Consider the following 5953-nt stretch of genomic DNA (forward strand, 5'->3'; position numbering starts at 1 on the left):
GACTGTACTGTTGATGCTTCAACATCACCTATCCGTAACTGGGTGTACTATGATAGTGATCTTCAAGAAGTGGGAGTGTTGAAAGAGGAAGTGTACGTTATTAATTACAGATCTGAATGTGTAAATCTTACAATAACTTTTATTTCTCTTACTTGATGAAACATTCAAGTGCGAAAATGCACACCTCAAAAAGGAAAACGAAAAGCAGTGCACTGAGCTCGCTACATTGAAGCGGGAGTCCGACCTGCAATTGAATAGATACGCAAGGAAAATGGAGTCACTGCAAATACGGGGAGTGGCTGTCGTTTGTGATCTTGGAGGTACCAAAAGGGCCCTCTTTAATGACCTAGGCGTAACTGGAAACCAGCCGTGGTAAATAATCACAATAAAACTTATTAGGGCTATTCTCTGAGTCTTGCAAAGCCCTTGCATGGTGCACAGATTGCACGGTTAAAACCGGTTTTCGTATGGGACAGCTTTGCAAACCGTGCAATCCGTGCACCGTGCAAGGGCTTTGCAAGACTCAGAGAATACCCCTATTGTTTTCAATACTTACAGTCAGGGACGTGAACCGGATGAAAAATTTGTTTGGTTCGGTTCAGCGGGTCGAACCGTTTTTGCACTTTTGGATTGGTTCGTCAAAGCGGTTTTTTTGGTCTTTGAACCGGGGTTTCGGTTCGGTTCAACGGTTCGAAAAACAAAAAAATTATGCGCAAGTTCAAGTGTCAAGTGTCAAGTGCAACAACGCGCAAGGTTAAGGGTCACATGGTAAACAAACATGATGGGTATTACCATGTTTACCAAAAAGAAGAAAAAGTGGGTACATTTATCTTTTGAAAATTGCTTGAAACGAACCTTTCAATCTTTATAGAAAGTGGTTCGGTTTTCGGTTCCATTCAAACATTTGTGGAAAATTTCGGTTCGGTTAATGGTTCAGTTAATTAATAGAAAAGAGCGGTTTTCCGGTTCAAAACCGGTTTGGTTCAAACCCGGTTCACGTCCCTGCTTACAGTACTTCTCATTTCCATAGGTTTATTTTCAATGACCAAAGGATTAACGTTTTCGCTGTTGTGCCGCATTTGCTAAAACTTTTTCGAAATCATTTACTTGTTCAAGGTTTCCTAATTAATTGGAAACCTGTGAAAAAGGAAATAATTTTGGAGTTATTGGCCCGTAGTCATAGTCAAAATAAAGTCGACTTTAAAGTTAGTTGCAGCTTTTTGACATAATTTTTAATGGGATATCTGTCAAAAAAGCTGCAACTAACTTTAAAGACGACTTTATTTTGACTATGACTACGGGCCATTGTCAATTACAAGCACGGACTTGAAAATAACTCACCAGATTTCTGAAAGTAACTTGACCGTGGCTGAAGCTCACCGTCAAAAGGTCAAGCCGGCAGCGAAACTATTTTCGCATACTGTGACGCAGGCCATAACAAGGGCTGCAAGTCTGGGTCATTTGCAGAACCAAAACTGGACCGAATGCTTCCAGTTATTCAAAACGGTATTTGTTATTATATTACATTATGAGATTGTTACATTATATATGGTGGTTGTTCACAATTGCCTGGTTATAACGTTATTTGGTTAAAAAATATTATTCTGTAGTGTATGTTATTGTAGTAAACTGAATAAAAAATGTGACCACATAACCAGATAACCTGATAACCAGGCAGGCGTGAACAACCGCAGTATTTTACTATATTACATATCGTTATCTTAATTCACAAATTGATACTATTTTTATAATGCTTTTTGCTTCTGTAATAGAGCTGTCAAACTATCGATAGTCCATCGATGTTGTACGATAGTCTTAAGGGTGACTATCGATACTATCGATCGTATCGACACATTTCAAATGTTTTTCTAAATCCATTTATTTTTCGTTATCTTGCTATTATAACTTTGTTTATTTTAGCGGCTGACGGTTGCATTTTAGTATAGAGAAATATTGCTAGAAATTCATTCGCCATGTAAACAGTCAAAAAGCGATTTCAGAAATTTTCCCTGTAATTCGCCTTTCGAAAAAAAAATCTTTCGAATGACACTTTACTTGCAAGGTGCCACTGCTTATGCAACTGCTTTCTGCAATTTCTCAATTTGACAGTCTTTTGAAATATACTGCATTGCACGCTCTTAAGACGGCAATGTAACCTCTGCTATATCCACGTTTAAAATAAACAAGTAAGAAAGTCTAAGTTCGCAAGAATTAAATATATGTTTTTCACCTTTCCGAGAGCTACCGCTACATGGTAAACCGGGGTGTATCAATTTTGAGTAAATTAGCGTCCTTAAATTTCGAAATATTGAAGTTTCAAGATTTCTGAAATTTACTGTTATATCAAAAGCGGCCGTAATTTTAGTTCGACTTCAATAATTTTCAACGTTTTGCTTCTATGTGGCAAGCACAATAACCATACCGAGTTTGGTACAAATTGATAGAACGGCTACCGAGATACATATATGTGATCATAAGTGGGCGGTGCCACGCCCATTTTCCAAAATTTTATGCTAAACGTATTTCTTGGTCAAGAATTGTTGGAAGCATCAATTTTGAATAAATTAGTTTTAATAATTACTGATTTATCGAAGATTTCGTATTACTCTAAATTACCGTTATATAGGATGTAGGTGTGGTTATTGTCCGATTTTAAAAATCTTCGACCATCGTATGTTATACCAAGGTTAACAACTGTTCCAAGTTTGGAAGAAATTGGTGCAGCGGTTACCAAGATATACACATGTAACCATAAGTGGGCATGGCTGCGGCCATTTTCCTAAAATTTATAATATTCTTATTTTTCGTCTGAAACTTATTGTAAATATCGATTTTGAGTGAACAATCTTCAGTAGTTTCTAAAATATCGCAGTTTTCGTATTTCTGAAAATTACCGTGGGAGGTAGGCGTGGTTATTGTCCGATGTTGGCCATTTTCAATACCATCCGTCCTACGCCAGAAAGAAGGGCACGTACCAAGTTTCGTTAAGATATCTCAATTTTTACTCGAGTTATCGTGTGCACAGACGGACGGACGGACGGACTGACGGACAGACAGTCACTGCTTAATCGATTTCTCTTTTCATTCTGATCATTTATGTATACATTTGTCTATATCTATCTCGATTCGGTTTGCCTGTTACAAACAACCGTTATGTGAACAAAGTTATAATACCCTTGTGCACAAGTGCGCTCGGGTATAAAAATGGCGCTTTTAGAAATAATGCCATGAACCAACTAAACAGATCACCCAGCATGGAAACCGTGTATTTGTTATTGCATTTGAAAAAAAAAAGTTGATAACGTAATTTTTTAATCGGTTGTTTTATTCACACACATGGTTTCATTCCGTTTCATTCACATGACGTCACTGCAAANGTTTGTTATTGCATTTGAAAAAAAAAAGTTGATAACGTAATTTTTTAATCGGTTGTTTCATTCACACACATGGTTTCATTCCGTTTCATTCACATGACGTCACTGCAAAGAAAATACTTTTTTCTCTTTTTTCACCGTCCTGAGTGATCTTTATTCGTTCGTTCATGAAATAATGCTGCCAATTTTTGTTCTCTTTGAACCAATACGTGCAAATATCAAAAGTGCTAGGGAAGCGAATACGCTATCAATGGAACGATAGTGGCGATAGTACTAGAACTATCGATAGTTATTTGAAGTGACCAGACTATCGATACTATCGATAGTAACGTCGATAGTTTGACAGCTCTATTCTTTAAAATAAAGCACTTCGTCGCTGCGCCAACAAAAAAGGTCATGTGTTTTTTAATAACTTTTCAGAAGAGCAAAAAAACTGATTCTTGGTGCCAAAATGCATTATTTTGCAAGTGTCGTACTAAAAAAAATTATATTTGGGGTGTTCACAGTTCGTTCCAAATAGTGTCTGAAAATGTAGACGTCTACATTTTAAGACGTTTTCTAACCGTAAAATCTGTGGTGTTGTTGTTTCCCATACAAAATTGGAAAACGACGCCGTCTACATTTTGTCACACTCAAAGGTATGTTTTTTACGCGTCTACATTTTGCAACCTCGCAGCAGGGTTGCATTATGGCAATACTAATCACATTTTTTTTATTTATTGGGCACGTTTTCTGTATTTGCATTTAATTTGAGCGCAATTTCTGATGAAAAGAAACAAATCAAGGAAAAGAAATAACAAATATTAGGAATTGGTAATTAAGTTAAATAATTACAATTTTTCAGAAACAAAATCGAAAGGCGATATATAAAAAATGCACGCAAAGAAGAAATGTCTGGCAACACCAGCAAAGTTTTGAGACGATTTTGCGACGACTGCTAGAAAGGGGTGCTCACAGTTTGATGCTAAAGATGTCTCAAAATGTAGACGTCTACATTTTCAGACATAATTTGGAACGAACTGTGAACACCCCAATTAAAAGTATGCTATTGATTTAGGAAAAAAAATCAATTTTTTTGACCAATTACGACGTGATCAACATTTGCGCCGCTTTAAAGCACATAGCTGATTTTGTACACGATTAAAATTTGCTATTGGCGGTATGGAATCGTATGCAATTTGTACATAATACTGCCGTTACACCTAGATTCAATGTATAGAAGTGGAGGACTCGATTATTTAACTGCCCGTTGCTCTCCGCCTTAAGCAGCGACTTCTTGGTGTTGTGGGTCAGGTACGTCGTGTTTTGAGGTCTGATTGGGGCCTAGGCCGGCGTGCTGTTTGTACCATATATCAGGGCCTGTTTGTGGCTTGTGCCACTTATGGCTCTGCTGTTTGCTATGAATCTGCTATGACGGCTGTGGGTCGCAAAAAGATTTTGTCGTGCCAGAGGGTAATGCTGCTGTCTGGTCTGCCGGTATGTCGCACGGTTTCCACTGATGCGCTGCAGGTGCTCTTGGGGGTGCCTCCTCTTGATTTGGTGGTTATAGAGCGTTCTATGGCTTTCCGGTTGAGAAGGGGCATGGAGATGCCGTTGTTGGATGGGTGGATTTCGGATGCCGACTTGGAGAGAGGATATTTGGAGTGTAAACGCTCCTTGTGGGAGACGGTCTTAATGAAGTGGCAGGACCGCTGGNTGTACCATATATCAGGGCCAGTTTGTGGCTTGTGCCACTTATGGCTCTGCTGTTTGCTATGAATCTGCTATGACGGCTGTGGGTCGCAAAAAGATTTTGTCGTGCCAGAGGGTAATGCTGCTGTCTGGTCTGCCGGTATGTCGCACGGTTTCCACTGATGCGCTGCAGGTGCTCTTGGGGGTGCCTCCTCTTGATTTGGTGGTTATAGAGCGTTCTATGGCTTTCCGGTTGAGAAGGGGCATGGAGATGCCGTTGTTGGATGGGTGGATTTCGGATGCCGACTTGGAGAGAGGATATTTGGAGTGTAAACGCTCCTTGTGGGAGACGGTCTTAATGAAGTGGCAGGACCGCTGGGACAATAGTTCCGGCCGGGTGACATATGAGTATATTCGTGATTTTAATTTTGTCCGTGAAAACCCGGACATGGGCCATTCAATGCGTTTTTGCTTAGCCGGAATCTTTATGATTCGGAAAGTTGTGCATGTGGTGCGCAAAGCGAGGATTTTAGACACGTTGTTTGTGAATGTCCGATGTACTCTGACATTAGGATTTATCTGGGATGGGAATTAGATGGACTGATGGACGGGATGTTTTTGACGATGCTCTCTCTTCGAGCCGGCATGTTGAAAGTCTGAGGGTATTTGCACGAGAGGTGTTTGGAAGAAGAAGGCGTGCAATTAGTTGAGGGGTTAATTTCATGGATGGGGCGACCAGTCCAGAGTGGTTTGGAAACTCAACTGTTCTACTCTAGCCTGTTCTTGGGTACGGCCCCTCGGGGAGTATCGTGGTGGCTGTGGTTTAAACCCAAATGCGGGGAGAGTCGTTCTGGCTCGATGTGGAGTTGCATTGCAACCGGGTGCCGAACCCATAGCACGGAGGAGGT

The sequence above is a fragment of the Rhagoletis zephyria genome, unplaced genomic scaffold (genome assembly GCF_001687245.7).
Source record: "Rhagoletis zephyria isolate East Lansing unplaced genomic scaffold, Rhagoletis_zephyria_1.1 Rzeph_scaffold_01817, whole genome shotgun sequence".
NCBI lineage: Eukaryota > Metazoa > Arthropoda > Insecta > Diptera > Tephritidae > Rhagoletis > Rhagoletis zephyria.